Here is a 17,293-nt window from a genome sequence, read left to right on the forward strand (position 1 = left end):
CTGGCTTTCTGCAGAGATGCTCACCACAGAAACTAACCAGAGACAGGAGGCAGCAACCACCACAGGCTCTAGTCTGTTGGGGGCGGCTTCCTCTCCCCCTGCCTCCTCCGTGGGCTCCCTGCACCCCATCCCTGGGGCCCTGGTATCTTCCCCTCTGCCTTAGAGAGGTACTTAGTCCCTGCTCCTGTTCACATCACAAGGCAGCACCGGGTCCTAAGCCCAACCAGCAGGTGCTTTCATTGCAGCTGGGTGGGTCCGTGCCTGGCCCAGTTAATACATGGTTTGGGGGTGATTTCCAGGTTCCCAGCCTCCTCACTGCAGCCGCTGTCTTCTCTGACTCACCAGAGCTGGGGGTCGGCCCCCGGCGGGGACCACAGCTCAGCGCCAGGCAGCTGGGAACAATCGCAGAAGCAGTTGGTGGTTTCCAGCTCAGGCCTCTGTCTGTTCGCTCACAGGCGAGTGGCGGCCTCTGCGCTCAGAGAGCAGAACCCCGCGGTTCATCTTTGCTGGTTCCCAGCTGCTTTGGTCCAAGCTGGCGTCACTGCACGGGTGTCACGTCAAGGCACTGTGGCATGGGTCCACCGCGAGTTATATCTGCCATGATCAAATCGGCCGAGATGGCTTCTAATACACTGAGCTAAGCCAGACCTAGCATAGATCCCCCCTCCCCCAGCACCTGCCGCTCGCTTACAGTCATCACGAAAATTAATCAGTGGTGAGTTGGCCAGTTTCCAAGCCGTATCAGAACTTTAGCCCTCCAGTCTATGACTGATTGATTTCCTCTTGTTATGGACTTTGCCAAAGGCTTTTTGAAAGTCACAGGAACAGTCAAACTGGATCAGACTGAGATCCAGCCAGCACAGTAGCCTGTCTAGGACAGTGGTAGCACCAGATGCTTCAGACGAAGGAATAAGTACCCTCAGGAGCGGCACCAGGGTTTTTGCCGCCCTGGCGGCAGCGCTCCCCCTCTGAGCAATCGGCGGCGGGGGTGCTTCCGCTCCGCGTCTTCGGGGCACTTCGGCGGCGGGTCCCGGAGCGAGTGAAGGACCCGCCGCCGAATTTCCGCCGAAGACCTGGAGCGGAAGGACCCGCCGCCGCCGAATTTCCGCCGAGGGCGGCAAAATGCCGCCCTCCAAATCCTGCCACCCTACGCAACCGCCTAGGGTTACCTCAGGCGCCGGTCCTGAGTACCTTGTGGTAGCAGATGTGGGATAACCTGACCCCCATTTAAGTCTCCCCCTAATTCCTGAAGCACAAGGTTTAACTTCCCCCCCAAATGCATGTTAGCTTTAACATGAACTCCGGGATATTCTGGCTAACCATATAAATGTCCAATCCCCTTTTCAAACTTGCAAAAGGCTTGGCATCCGGTGGCAGAGAGTTCCACAGTCCAATTGTGCATTGTGCAAAACACTCTTTCCTTTTATCGGTTTCCCGCATCTTCACTTCATCGAATGCCCCCTTGTTCTTGTGTTATGTGACAGAGAGAACAGAAGCTGGGTTCCCAATCGCCCGTCTCTAGACCAATTATTATTACAGGTAGCAGCACATGTAATTATGGTCGCCTGATACGTCCCATTATAAGAGCCTATTTTCAGATGCTTATAGCTTTGCTGAAATTTTCCATGCTGGATGTTTGCCACAGGCTGAATTTGGGGGGGAGGAGTTTCAACAAAAATGGTTCAGCAGTTTCTCCGAATGAGGTGAGAAATATACAGGTTTTCCCCCCAACTAAAAAAAATATTTCAGCAGTTTAATTGAGAAGCCCTAGATTCTGCATGCTTTGGAGCAGGGGCTTGAAATCTGGTGAAGAGATCACCTTCCAGTCAGAGTTGTGCCTTGTGCTGCCCATGTGAAAATTCACCCACCTTTGGCAAAGTTGCAAGGCTTTGAAAAATTGCCGTTTGTACATCTCACTCGGGATTTATTAGAGTTTGGTAGGGTGGCTAGATTTCATGTGCCCTGAGGATGCTTCATCCCCTCAAAGCGCCGACATGTGCCATCCCCACAGAGCGATGGAGCATGTTCCAGCCTGAGGCTGCATGAGCTAAGAAGTGAGGTTTTTACTCACAAAAGCTTATGCCCAAATAAATCTGTTAGTCTTTAAGGTGCCACCAGACTCCTTGTTGTTTTTGAACTAAGAAGGACTCTCCCTGCAATTGGAGCTTGGCACTGTGGTGCTGGACACCAGCAAAGAGACTGTCATGGACAATCTAGAGGGGACAGGGACAGAAGGGGCTATTCCCTCTAAAGAACACTCCCCTCCCGGACCTGGAATGGAACCCAAGGTGCCTGAATCTCAGCATTCCTCTGTTAGAAGCACAGGTCTGTGAAACTTGCTGATAAAGTGTGTCTGCATAATGTGCATCCAGTAGCTTGACACAGAGGATAACAACCTATTACTACTGACAGTTACTCGATAGCTCGAGTGGCAGAGGTCTGTGGGGTGCAGCTAAAGATTCCAACTCTGCTGATGACCCACATGGAATGAGAAGTGTTAATTAGACCCAGAGAGCCCCACCCTGGAGGGTTGGTCAGGCTCAGGAAGGAATTACAAGGCTAGCTAGGAGGAGCTGGCCCAGGAGAGGTGGGCTGGAGTCCCCGTTCTCTGGGAAGGGCCTGGCAGGAGGCAGGTGAAGGGAGAACCTATAAGGGAGTCGATGGGTGGAGGAAGTTGCTTACTTTGTATTTTTGGCTGGGTCTGAGTCTTGTGGAGGGAAGCTCTGTGAGCGGCTGCTCCCAAAGACGTGTGAGGCTGAGAAGGCGCCCAGGTAGGGGCGGAAGACACTGTATTACCGGACATCACTCACTGGGGACGTCACTACCCCCGAAAGGTAGCCTTACCTGGCCGGAGGGCCTCGTCGCTGTTGGCCCAGACCAGTGAAGTCCAGAGAGAGCGGCGGAGTGGATGAAATACCATGTTGTGCCACAAGGAGGTGCTCCGGGACGGCACAGCTATGGCGGAGTTGAATTACGGCCACACAGGCAACCAGACCCTATGTGATCTATGACATTACTTCGCCTCTCGGTCTGTGTCTACTTACCCTCTTCAGCAGCCTCTTGGGAGGGATGTTGTGAAAGTCCCACGTCAACCGGCTGTCCTTTGCCCACTACTTTATTGACCTGTTTAAAGAATTAGTATGTTCCCTTTGCAGAAACCAGGCTGGCTAGCCTCAATCACATCACCACCTTCCCGAGGTTTTATTCTGATATTTTTGTTTCTCTGCCCGGGACGGATTACTTACTGCTCTGTAATTCCCCACATCCCACCTACAGCCTTCCTTAAATACAGGTTCAATGCTTACCACCCTCAATCCTTGGCTACCGTAGCTGCTTTTCATGAGAGATTGCCTCTTTTTCCCGGCAGCTCAGCCTCTAGCTCTTTAGAACTCTTGGCTGGACCATCTGGACCTGGTGACTTATTGTTTTTTAAATGATCAATTTATTCCCGTACCTCTTCTTCCGATACCTTGGTCTCTAGCAACACCTCATCCTTATTACCAGGAAACAGCAGGTGCAGGGTGGGTATTCTTGCAACACCCATAGCAGGGGAAATTGATGCAGATAAATCATTTAGCTTCCCAGCAATGCACTTAACTTCCCTCATTGGTCCCTGGTGACCAGTTTCATAGACTCATAGGACTGGAAGAGACCTTGAGAGATCATCTAGTTCAGTCCCCTGCACTCAAGGCAGGACTAAGTATTATCTAGACCATCCTTGACAGGTGTTTGTCTAACCTGCTCTTAAAAACCTCCAATGATGGAAACTCCACATCCTTCCTAGGTAATTTATTCCAGTGCTTAACCACCCTGACAGGAAGTTTTTCCTAATGTCAACCTAAACCTCGCTTGTTGCAATTTAAACCCATTGCTTCTTGTCCTGTCAGAGATTAAGAAGAACAATTTATCTTCCTCCTCCTTGTAACAAGCTTTTACAAACTTGAAAAATTTATCATGTCCCCTCTCTGTCTTCTCTTCTCCAAACTAAACAAACTCAATTTTTTCAATCTTTCCTTATACGTCATATTTTCTAGACCTTTAATCATTTTTGTTGCTCTTCTCTGGACTCTCTCCAATTTGTCCACATCTTTCCTGAAATGTGGAGCCCAGAACTGGACACAATACTCCAGTTAAAACAATGAGGAGTCCTTGTGGCACCTTAGAGACTAACACATTTATTTGGGCATAAGCTTTTGTGGGATTATGCCCAAATAAATTTGTTAGTTTCTAAGGTGCCACAAGGACTCCTCATTGTTTTTACTGATACAGACTAACACAGCTACCACTTTGAAACCAACGCGCCAATTGAAGCCTAAGCAGCGTGGAGTAGAGCGGGAGAATTACTTCTCATGTCTTGCTTACAACACTCCTGCTAATACAGCCCAGAAGGATGTTCGCTTTTTTGGCAATAGTGTTACACTGTTGACGGATATTTAGCTTGTGGTCTACTATGACCCCAGTCCTGAAGTATAGTCCTGAAGTACGGCTCTCTGCCTAGTCCTAGTCCTGCCTTGCCTAGTTCTGAAATATGGCGGTGTTGTGTGTTTGTACAGCACCTGGCACAATGCAAATAACCAACAACAGTCTGGTTCTCCCGTGGAACCTTTTTAAAGATAGGCATGTTTGCTCCCCTGCTGCTGGCTAGTATAGTATTAGCCACTCAACCTCTGCATTTGTCAACCTCTTCAGACCACTTCAACACCAATACCCAGGGGGGGGCCTCCTGGCACACTGCAGAATTGGGGCCTGTGGTGGGGCGTGACTCAGCGCTGCGGCGCCTCCTGCTGGTCTCTCAGGGAATTAGCCCGTCCAGCCTCCGGAGCGCCCTCTGCAGGCCAGTGTCCTGCTGCCGCTGGCCCCCATGTCCCTCCCAGGACCCAGGAGCCCTTGTCTTTGGGGTGCTGCCCCCTGGCAATACCCCCACAGTCTCAGGGTCTCCCCACCCAGGGGAACCCCCAACCCTCTATCCCCACCTTGTCTCAGTCGTGGGCTACTACCAGTCACCATCTAGCCCCCGCTCCCTGGGGCAGACTGCAGTGTAAAAGCCACTCATCATAGGCAAGGGGAGTTTGGACCTGCTGCCTCTGCCTACTCATGGGCTGCCCCCTTGTGACGAAGTGGGACAGTTCTTAATGTTTCCTCTGAATACTGTAGGGGTGCCTCAGTTTCCCTTATGCATTTCTTAAGTCTCTAGATGGTGGGATAAAGGCCAGTGTGCATAAATGGCTGACACTCTGTCTCCTGGCAACTAATGGCCGAGGCCCTTCCCCCCTGCAAGGTGATAGCTAAAGGTGTTGGAGAACAAAGGAATCAGGTGACCTCCTGGCCTGGGAAAGGAAAAAGCCCAGAGGAGGAGGGGCTGGAGGGTGAGTCAGTTTGGAGCTGGCTGGGGATGTGGAGTGAGTGCAGATGTTGGTGTCTGGCTCACTGCCCCCAAAATGGACCCAGCTGAGGGGTCCTGTTCTCTGTACCTACAAGCTCTGTTTTAGACCATGTTCCTGTCATCTAATAAACCTCTGTTTTACTGGCTGGCTGAGAGTCACGTCTGACTGTGAAGTGGGGGTGCAGGACCCTCTGGCTTCCCCAGGACCCCGCCTGGGCGGACTCGCTGTGGGAAGCGCATGGAAGGGCAGAGGATGCTGAATGCTCCAAGGTCAGACCCAGGAAGGTGGAAGCTGTGTTAGCTTCTTGCCCTGGAGACAGTCTGCTCACAGAGAGGAGACTTCACCAGAGTCCTGTCTGGCTTCATAGGGAGCAATTCCAGAGCATCTCCCAGGGACTCTGTGACACGCCTGCAACCCCAGTACCTAATGGGTCTTCCACTAGGCCATGGCCTGGGGGGTGTCCAGGCCAGAGCTCCCCAACTCCCTTGGCCTTCCCCCAGCCCTGCTCCACTCCAGGTACCTTCTCTCACCTCCCTGCAGCCAGGTCCTTCCCTCTCAAAGCTAGAGAGTCTCTCTCTCTGGCTTCTGGCTCCAGCCCTCTTACAGGGCCAGCTGTGGCCTGATTGGGGTGTGACCCAGCTGTGGCTGCTTCCCCAAACAGCTTAGTAGCTCCTTTCTCCCAGCCACAGCCCTCCCCAGGGCTGCTTTTAACTCCTTTAGGGCAGGAGCGGGGTAACCACTCCGCTACAGGGCCTTAATGAGCCCCAACTGGTCTTGGGGACCAGTAACTGATAAGTGTGTGAAAAGTTCAAATTATTCCTTCTATCCAGCCTTGATAGGCAGGCCTTTAAATTATGAGTTTGTTCCCACACCTCTCTTGTTGCTAGTGCCTCATGTTTATTACCCCAAAAGAGGAGCTCTGGAGTAGGTATTCTCCCCTGTAGCCTCAGTGGCAAAGATTGATGCAAAGGAATAGATTTGTTTCTCTGCAATGTCATTATCCTCCTTAATTGCTCCCTTTAGCCTTGGCAACCTGGCAGCCCCACCGATCCTCCTGCAATCTTCCTGCTTTGAGAATCTCTTGCTATGTGTGGGGATGCCTTTGACTGTTTTCTATTGGCTTCAATGGGTCGATTGGTTTTCGGGAAGATACCTGTTTGCCTCAGCTCACCTTTTGAACCTTGAACTGTACCCAGACTGGTTGATTTCTTGCTTTCCTGTTTGCTTGTTTAGAAATATGCTGTCCTGGCTGTTTTAGTAGCCTCCGTGCTGAATCAAAGCATTTCATTTCTTTGCTTCCGGCTTTAGGGTCTTTGGGGCGAGCATCCTCAGTTTGGTTTGGTTTTTTAATCTTCCTTTTAAAATGTAGCGCCAGCTGCTGGGTTTTGATACAGTTCCTCCCCCGAATATGTTGTGACCAATATTACTTAGTGGTTCGGTTACAGTTACCACATCAACCAACTCCTGTAGGTTACTTAGGAATGAGCCAAGAATGAGCGGAGCATCTCTTCTCCTGTGCTCTAAAATTAGCTGTTCCAAGAAGCAGCCATTTAAGGTGTCAACAAAGTTTTTCTTTTTCTCTTGTCCCACTTTGACCTGCCGGTACATGGCTCCTTGGCCATTGAGCTGATGGAAGGTACTGAGTAGGGTTACCATATTTCAACAATCAAAAAAGAGGACATGGGGTGCCGCCCTAGCCCCGCCCACTCCCGCTTCCCGGCCCCCTCAGAATCCCCCTACCCCCCTACCTGTCCCCCGCATCCCCTATCTAAGTCTCTCTGCTCCCTGTCCCCTGACTGCCCCAACCACTCTCTACACCCCCTTCTCCCGACAGCCCCCCCAGAACTCCCAACCAATCTAACCCCCCCATTCCCTGTCCCCTGCCTGCCCCAACTGCTCTCTACACCCCCTTCTCCTCACAGCCCCCCCCGAACCCCTGACCAATCTAACCCCCTGTTCCTTGCCTGCCCCCCCCCCCGCACCAGGCCGAGGGAGAGCTGCAAGCTCCACGTGCAGCCAAACAAATAAGGCGCTGCTCTGCGGGGGAGGAGGGAGCGGGGGAGGGGGAGGGACTCTGGCTGCTAGAGGTCCCAGTGGCTGCGAGCGGCTTTCAATCAGGCCCAGCCGTCCAATCAGCCACGCCGCACTCCGCATGAGGGGAAGGGGGAAATCCCGGACATTTCTACCTTATTAGAAATCCCCCCCGGACGGCCATTTAAAGCTAAAAAAGCCGGACATGTCCGGGGAAACCCAGACGGATGGTAACCCTAGTACTGGGGGGATCCAGAGACCAGCCAGGCTCAGGTAGAAGGTCTGTTTCCAAGCCAGCCACAAACACTGCAGAGGCAGGGTCCTTTAAAAATAACCCCTTTGCCAGGGTTACTTACTACAGCAGGAGTGTCCGTGAATGTGCATCTTTCCTCACTAGTCATCGGGACCACAGAGACCTACAAGAGCTGACCACCCAACTAGATTGAGAGCTCCTCCCAGGTCTGGCTAACACTGTGGCCTGTCACCCTGCTCTGGGGTTTACACGGGAGCATGCTGCCCTGCTGGATGACTAGGGAGGAAAGCACTAGTGGAGGCAGAACTGCGCGTTGTGACCCTTTGTTGCTCCATTGGTCTGGAGTCGCTTGGCAGTAGGATAAGACTCTGGGGCGCATTTGAGTGCGGAGGGTATCAGCAAGGAGGCAAGCTGAGCCTGTAGGCCCCTCTCCCCTGGTGGAACTCAGCACTAATGCAGGGGACCCCGCCAGCTCCAGATGGGACGGGAGCCCAGCAGCGAGCTTGTCAGGAGGTAGCTTCACACCTGAATCAGGATTCATAGGGACCATTGTGATCATCTAGTTCCCATCTTTGTTCCCCATGTAGGTACTGACAGACTGGGATCAAGTCACCCCTTGACCTTCTGTTTGTTAATCTAAATAGATGGAGCTCCTGGAGTCTCTCAAGATAAGGCAGGTTTTCTAAGGCCATGTCTACACTACAGACCATTCAGCAGCACAGTAAGGTCTCACATGCAGCGGCTCTATGCCAGTGGGAGAGAGCGCTCCTGCCTGCATAATTAAACCACTCCCAATGAGCGGCGGTAGCTGTGTCACTGGGAGAGAGACTCCCACTGACATAGCGCTGTCCAAACCAGCACTTTTGTGGGTGAAACACACCCCTGACCGACAAAAGTTTTACTGACAAAAGTGCCAGTGTAGACAAAGCTTAAACCTTTCATCATTCTTGTGGCTCTTTTCTGACCCCTACCGAATTTACCAACATCTTTCTTGTATTCAGGCCGCATCATCCTACAGCGTCTGCTGCTCTAGGCAGCTCAGGGTCTCTCCGGGGGAAACGCACAGGCCAGAACATCCTAGCAGTGGTGCTGTGCTGACCGGAGGTCTTTGACCCTCTGCTAGAGCTGGGGGCGGGGAGGCAACTTGCCCTGTGGCCTTCGAATCAGTGGGGTGTGTCCCTGCTAAGCCCTGAGTCACTCTTGTCTCTTGCGCTAACACTCGTCTGCCTTCCCATGTGCTGGGGCCTGAGCTCCCAATTGCGGTGAGACCTCTGAGCTGTCTTATGGGCCAGCGGATACAGCGCCTTGGGGTGTCTCTGTACAGGGGGAAGGCATCCCCTTAGACAGCACAGAACAGAGTGGGGGCAACAAGCGAGGTTCTTCACACCTTCCCTTTGCTGCTGCTCCTCACTGTGGGCAGGAAATTCGTGTTTCTTGTCAGCCCTCCGTTAGATAGGAAGTGGCTGAGAGCAGCTGTGAACTAGAGCGTACGCCCCTGGTCTGCACTGGAGATTCGCTCCCCGCACCCCCCAAACCCAGTTCAGAAATGCTAAGAAGCCCAGGGAGGCATATTTCCTTGCCCCACTGTGCTGCCTATTTAACCTCTGCGTGCCTCCCAGGGAGTGGCCAGGATTCCTCCCTGCTCTGTCCTCGCTGCAGCACAACCGTGTTTGTCTCACCAGCCCACATCACAACTGAGAAGCTGAGTTGCCCCCGCAAAGCAAGTAGGCTCACAATAGGTGGTGGGTGTTTGTGTGCACCAGTGCATCCTGGGATGGATCCAGTCCCCTAGTGTCTCAGTGAAGGAGTGAGTGTATGGGGGGACACAGGAAGCAGTACCAGCAGCAAAGGCTGTCCAAGGCAGGAGGGCTGACTGGCCAAATTGGTTACCCAGGCACAGCAAGAAGTCTCATCTACGCTGTCAAGCAAAAGCATGCAGAGCCGGGTCCCTGTGCCAGCCTGGGACACGTGCACATGAAACCAATGGGACTTAGGCCCCGAAATATCTTTGAGGATCTGGGTCTTAATCCTCCTGTACCTCAATTCCCCCGCTGTAAAATTCAGATCACAGTTGTGCCCCTCCCCACCCCCCTTCGTCTGCTTTAGCCTATTCAGACAGTCTCTGCCCTGGAGAATTGACAACCTCTGTCATGAAGCGCCCAGCACAAAGAGCTAATACACTTCATTAACAACTGGAGTCAGAGGTGTGGTATGCACAGGGAGGGGGGTGAGGAGATGGCATGAGAGTCTCATGACAGAACATTCTTGGGCCGGGTCCACCCTAGAGACTCTACATGCCAAACGCTCGTGTGCCCGAGGATTTGAGATCTGTCAGTATTTTCTAGTGCACAAGCAGAGAGATGGGTAAGAAGGGTCGGTGGGCGGTAAGAAATGGCACCGATGGAACTAAACTAGCTGCTAAATTGACTTAGTTCTGCACCCACCCAAAGGGGCTTTCAGTGACTGAGCCGAATCGAGTTGGAGACGGATGTGGTGCAATTTCTGTCTGAGCCTGTGAAACCAATAAATCCTCCTTCTTCAAGGGGCCCCTATGCACAGTGGTGCCTGCCCAGTTGGCCAGTCAGCCCTCCTGCCTGGGATAGCCCATGCTGCTGGTAAGTAGATAAGGAAAAGTTATTTACTTATTCCCATAATACAAGAACTAGGGGTCACCAAATGAAATTAATGGGCAGCAGGTTTAAAACAAATAAAAGGAAGTTCTTCTTCACACAGCGCACAGTCAACTAGTGGAACTCCTTGCCTGAGAAGGTTGTGAAGGCTAGGACTATAACAGCGTTTAAAAGAAAACTGAATAAATTCGTGGAGGTTAAGTCATTAATGGCTATTAGCCAGAATGGGTAAGGAATGGTGTTCCTAGCCTCTGTCTGTCAGAGGGTGGAGATGGATGGCAGGAGAGAAATCACTTGCTCATTACCTGTTAGGTTCACTCCCTGTGGGGCACCTGGCATTGGCCATTGTCGGTAGACAGGATACTGGGCTGGATGGACCTTTGGTCTGACCCAGTACGGCCATTCTTATGTTCTTACTGCTTCGTATGTCCCCTCCATACACTCACTCCTTCACTGAGATGCTAGGGGACTGGATCCATCCCAGGATGCACTGGTGCACACAAACACCCACCACCTATTGTGAGCCTACTTGCTTTGCGGGGGCAACTCAGCTTCTCAGTTGTGATGTGGGCTGGTGAGACAAACACGGTTTTTGCTGCAGCGAGGACAGAGCAGGGAGGAATCCTGGCCACTCCCCGGGAGACACACAGAGGTTAAATAGGCAGCACAGTGGGGCAAGGAAATATGCCTCCCTGGGCTTCTTAGCATTTCTGAACTGGGTTTGGGGGGTGCGGGGAGCGAATCTCCAGTGCAGACCAGGGGCGTACGCTCTAGTTCACAGCTGCTCTCAGCCACTTCCTATCTAACGGAGGGCTGACAAGAAACACGAATTTCCTGCCCACAGTGAGGAGCAGCAGCAAAGGGAAGGTGTGAAGAACCTCGCTTGTTGCCCCCACTCTGTTCTGTGCTGTCTAAGGGGATGCCTTCCCCCTGTACAGAGACACCCCAAGGCGCTGTATCCGCTGGCCCATAAGACAGCTCAGAGGTCTCACCGCAATTGGGAGCTCAGGCCCCAGCACATGGGAAGGCAGACGAGTGTTAGTGTTGCCAGCACAGGTGTGCTCGAGGACAGCAACAGTGGGTTCGTTGCCCGCAGGGCCGGCTTTAGGCCGATTCCACCGATTCCCCTGAATTGGGCCCCGCCCCTAAGAAGGCCCCTTGCAGATCGTGCAGTGTCCCTGCCTGAAGCAAAGCTCTGTGGCTCTCCCGGAAGCAGCAGCTGTTGCTGCTAGGCAGCGAGAGACGCTGGCCGGCAGGGGCCTGAGGCAGAGGCAGCAGCGGCTGTTGCAGGTCAGGAGGGGGTAGGGGGGAAGAAGGCACATGTGCTTTGCAGCCTTCCCCTCCCCTCCCCCCAGCACTCACCTGGAGGAGACAGCGAGGGGGCTTCCGGTCGGGTGGGAGACAGGAATCTCTGCAGTGGACCTCACTCACCTTAGCAGCTGCTGGGGCTTCGGTCGGTGAGAGTTTGACCCCGTGATTCCCCCTAGGTGTGTAATATTGGGTTGGTTTTGTGGTTTTCGGTAGTGTTGCTGTTTGAGGGTGAGTTGTGCCTGCCTGCGTCTGTTTCAAAACTAAACTCGGGATCATGTAACCCAGGAAGAAAGTCCCGAGCCAGTACTTAGTGCTGTGAATTCCAGGTGAGAGAGAGAGAGAGAGACAGGGAGGTTTGGAGGAGGAAATCAAATACATCAGGAGGGGAGAATGCGAAAGGTCTGCAACATGGCAGGCTGAGACTTTTATCTCTCCCTTCTCCCCCGAGAGAGGGGAAACTGAGGCACGGAGTGATCTGATTCCCCTTCCCAAATTATTTTGCAAAGGAGGGGGACGGGGGGCTCCTATCCAAACCAGTTCCCTTCCCATCAACTCTGCTTCCCCTGCTGCAAGACTGCTGTAGGGGCTGAATATTTCCATTAAACTCTGGCTCCTTCATTTGCCCTACAACAATAAAATAGACTGGCTTGGGGGGGAGGAATATCCCCCCCCCCCAAGCTGTGTGGACATTAAGGTTTTTTTGGGGGGGGGGCACGATAACATTCCAGATCGATCAAACGCCCAGCTCAGCTTTCTAGCCATCCAGCAGCTCTAGGGTAGGGAAGGAAGGAGCTCTTGGTGCAGAGTGGTCACAAAACAGGGGTGAATTTAGCAGGGGGGGGGTCCGGTTGAAATCCCACCTGATGCAGCCACACAGAATCTCTGGCGGCGCTAGGAGAGGCCAGGAGTGGAAGCACGTGGCCCGGGGGTGGGGGGACATTTGCCCTCAGTCCTGGGCTCTGGGATGGACTAGACTGGGTGGGTGGTGGGTTCAGTCTAGTCTTCCAGCCTGTTGCTCTCGCTGGGGTTTGTGGTTTTCATCTGGCTCCACCGAAAAGATCAAACAAGCCCAGTAGAAAAGGGGGGTGAGAGAGGTGGGAAGGGGTTTGTAAGGGGTTAAAGTGACCCATCAACGAAAGAGTAAAACCAGAGTTTGACTGGGTTTCCCCCCAGCCACCACTCCTGCAAACACTGGGCAAGGGGCAGCCCCATCCCCCACCGAGGCTATGGTGAGGGGCAGCAGGGGAGGAAGGAAGCCACATGTGATGGCAGTCCCCTCCCCCCCAGCACCCACCACCCCTTCTCCGGCCCCCAAACTCTGTCCCAGAGCCTGCACCCACCCCTCCGCACTCCCTCCCAGAGCCTGCACCCCTCCACCCATCCTGCACCCCACACCGTGCCCCAGCCCAGAGCCTGCACCCAAACTCTGTCCCACTCAGCCCTGGGCAAAGCTCTCCTTGGCTGGCTCCCAGCCCCTCTCCAAGGGTTGCAGCTGTCTGGAAGTGCCTGCCTTCCACACCTTCCTCATTCACACCTCATTCATTCAACAGGTCAAGTGATTACAAAGTGGGGGAAGAACTTATTCTACTTCTAGCAAAAAGACATTTTTCTTTTACCTTAATTATACTATCTTAGGGGCCAGCTATAACATTACCAAGGTTCAATACAAAGTCATATAAAAGTTATACAAAAATGCATAATGCAGAGATTTATCTTCAACTGCACTGATTGACTGCTGTGTGCAGTAATATAGTGACCCCTGGGTCTTTGAATAAGGCTTTATACTTGGGGGCGGCGAGCGGGTGGGCAAGCAGCGGGTGGGCAAAGAGGCAAGCAGTGAGCCAGCAGGAGTTCTAGGGGATGGGGGCATGGGGGTTTCTGGCGGGGGAGGGAGAATGTGAAAGGAGGCAAGTGGTGGGTGGGGGACTGACTAGGAGGGACACAGCAAGCCAGCGGGGGGCTAGGGGGTGAAGAGGGGTGTGATGGTGGGGCCGAGCGGGGAGGGGTCGGGTCCTATTTTACTGCTGTGATCTGGTCACCCTATGTCACCCCCCACCCCCAAACCTTCCTTTTCGGCCCACAGCTGTTTCGGCGGGGCGGCCCTGGGGAAGCAGAGTTTGTTTCCATGGGCCAGGAGGCGCTGGGGGTGGGGGGGAGGAGGAGGGCACAATTTTATATCAATAAGGAAATATTTTATAAATTTTAATAAAATAAACATTATTGAAGAAAATCAGTTGTACAACTATCAAAACATGAATTATTTTCCTAATATGAAAGTGAAAATCAGCTAATTAATATATAATTTTGTTATTATTTATATAGTCATGGAAAGTAAATAATACATGGAAGAAATGAAAGGGTTCTTTTTAAGTGGCTTTTTTTTTTTTAGTCATCCCTGCTGGGGCCCCGTCGAAACTGTTCGAATTGGGCCCCGCACTTCCTAAAGCCGGCCCTGGCCCTGACGCACAGAAAAGGTTAAAATGGGGCCACCCTGGGCAAGCCTGGCAGTTAATAAAAGCATCCCACAGCCTGGCGGCCCCCACGCCAGGGCACAGCCGCAGCTGGAAGGGTAATTGGGGTAATTGCATTGGCCTCAGTGGACAGTGATTTATACCAGCTGAGGATCGAGCCCACGTTGCATTGCAGTCTGATTAACAGCCTCCGGGCAGGGCTCCCCAGCGCCTTCCCCTCTTGCTCTCAGCCTGCCTCGGACTCCTATGCAGCCGTTGAGGGAACGCTCTGGAGAAACCCGCCCGGTGGCGAGCCCAGAAAACATGGGAGAAGCAGCGGCACGCGCTGACGTCCGAACAAACCGACCTTTCCCGGAGCCTGATCAGAGCTCCCTCCGCCTGCGCCTCCCCCGCCTCTGGCCTGCTGCATGCCACGGCCAGGGCTCTGAAATGCACAGCCCACCACAGCAGGCAAGGAGTCCAGCTCCACGGGATGACAGCCGGATCCGTCCTCCACAGGTAAGCCATCAGTCGAGGCGTTTCTGGGCATTCTCCAGTCACGGCCCAGCCCCAGTTCACAACAGCGGCTCTGCCGCTCCCTGTGCTGCTGTCCATGCCGGAGATGACCCTCGCAGGTAGGAGCCCCGCGGGGCGAGGTGCTGCACAAACGTAGGGAGGGACCGTCCGTGCCCCTAAAAAGACAAGCCAGACACACGAAGGCTCATTGTCCCCATTTTGCAGACAGGGGGCCTGCGGCCAAGAGCGATCAAGGGCCAGATTTTCAGCGCGCCTAGAGCTGCAGATAGGATTTTCCAGAAGCAGGTGGCACCCAAGTATGTTTGAAAGTCTGGCCCTGAGGAACGTGCCCTTTCACACAGGGATGCTGAGGCAGAGGTAGGCCTCAGAGGCAGAGGTGGGCCTCAAAGCCAGACCCCTGAGCCACAGGTTACTGTCTTCACCACCCAACCAGCCCTCCGTTCCCAGGGCTGCTCTAGAACGTCTTCAGTCAGGGTATTCCCACATCCCCTTCAGGTGGCTCCTTCACATGGGGGCTGAGGCACTTTGCCAGACAATGTGGGAACCGTCTCAGGCGCTCGGGCTCTGCATCTGGCCCCTAAATCGGCTTTACAAATGCTACACTCCAACTCCCGGTAAGTGTTTTGCCTGGCGCCCTCCCCAGCTTCCCTCTAGGTAAAACCCGGCGTCCATGGGGCCTTCCGTGAACCGGCTGCCTCCCGCTGGCTGCGTGCAGTCCCGACCCAGGATTTTAGCCCCAGGTGATGATGCACGTTGTGCTGGCGGCAGCCTTATCCCCGGCTGAGCTGGCATCCGAGTGAAGCAGCATCTCACGGAGAGGCAGCCGCGTGGTCTGCAAATCAGAGACCGTTTCAATATAGTGCCAGGGGGAAGCAATGCTCAGTCTGTCCTGAAATCCTGTGTGGGATGAGTCACAAAGCTGGGAACCCGCTGCAGGGAGCTTTCCTGAGCCGAGTTACTGAGCTGCTCCTTCTGGCTAGAGGAGATGGGGCTTCGCACAGACAGAGCCCTGGACTCTTCACAAGGCTGGGAGAGCAGCTCTGGGGGGGATCTACAACCTATCCTCAAAGATGATCCTTTACTCTCACAGATCTTGGGAGACAGACCTGTCCTCGCTTACAGACAACCCCCCAACCTAAAGCAAATACTCACCAGCAACCACACATCACTGAACAAAACCACTAACCCAGGAACCTATCCTTGTAACAAACCCCGATGCCAACTCTGTCCACATATCTATTCAAGTGACATCATCATAGGACCTAATCACATCAGCCATACCATCAGGGGCTCATTCACCTGCACATCTACCAATGTGATATATGCCATCATGTGCCAGCAATGCCCCTCTGCCATGTACATTGGCCAAACCGGACAGTCTCTACGCAAAAGAATTAATGGACACAAATCTGACATCAGGAATCAAAATACTCAAAAACCAGTGGGAGAACACTTTAACCTGTCTGGTCATTCAGTGACAGACCTGCAGGTGGCTATATTACAACAGAAAAACTTCAAAAACAGACTCCAAAGAGAGACTGCAGAGCTAGAATTGATATGCAAACTAGACACAATCAACTCCGGTTTGAATAAGGACTGGGAATGGCTGAGCCATTACAGACATTGACTCTACCTCCCCTTGTAAGTACTCTCACACCTATTATCAAACTGTCTGTACTGGCCTAGCTTGATTATCACTTCAAAAGTTTTTTTTTTTTTTTCTCTTAATTAATTGGCCTCTCAGAGTTGGTAAGACAACTCCCACCTGTTTATGCTCTCTGTATGTGTGTATATATATCTCCTCAATATATGTTCCATTCTATATGCATCCGAAGAAGTGGGCTGTAGTCCACGAAAGCTTATGCTCTAATAAATTTGTTAGTCTCTAAGGTGCCACAAGTACTCCTGTTCTTCTTTCTGGGGGGGAAGGTGTCCTGGGGGAAGGTAGCAATTTAATGGTACACCATTAAATTTGAGATGCTCTCTCAAAGGGGGTGGCGTTCCCCAAGCGAGGGGCTTTCTTCCAGAAAGGTCACTGCTCAGGGAAGGAAATGGCAGGAACAAAGGGAACCATTAGTCTCCTCTCCGGCCGCTAGCCCTGATGGAATTAATGGTTTCTGTTATCTCCGCTCTGCAGCCTGGTGCCTGCTTTGTGATGCCAACCTGCCGAGAGAGAGAAAGATCAGAAAGGAAACAATGCCTAAGTCTTGTATAACAGGCTGTCACTGTCTGCAAAGCTTTAGCCGCTGCCCTGGGGAGCTAATCGGGGTGGGCGGGGGAAGAGGAGGTTCACCATTAGGTTTAGAGAGTTTGGCAGCCAGGTGCAATTCTAATCAGTTGAGGATATCATACAGGCCCAGAGGAGGTGTCAGCAGAGTACTTCTGTTCTGCACAGCTGGGGGACAGGACGAGTCTGCTGGGAATGGGCAGTTTTACGCCACCACAACCGTGCCCACATGTCCATGCTGCTTACCAAGCTTTGGGTCCAGAGATCTACTCGCCCAGAACAGGTAGCCCTGCCTGTGACCTTGTCGCAAGGGATGCAGGATTGGGAGTCCAGGAATGGAGGTTGTTCATAACTCTGAAATGTTCATAACTCGGAACAAAACATTATGGCTGTTCTTTCAAAAGTTCACAAAGGAACATGGTCGTCATACAGCTTTGAAATTTTACTATGCAGAAGAAAAATGCCGCTTT

The sequence above is a fragment of the Trachemys scripta genome, chromosome 2 (assembly GCF_013100865.1).
Source record: "Trachemys scripta elegans isolate TJP31775 chromosome 2, CAS_Tse_1.0, whole genome shotgun sequence".
NCBI lineage: Eukaryota > Metazoa > Chordata > Testudines > Emydidae > Trachemys > Trachemys scripta.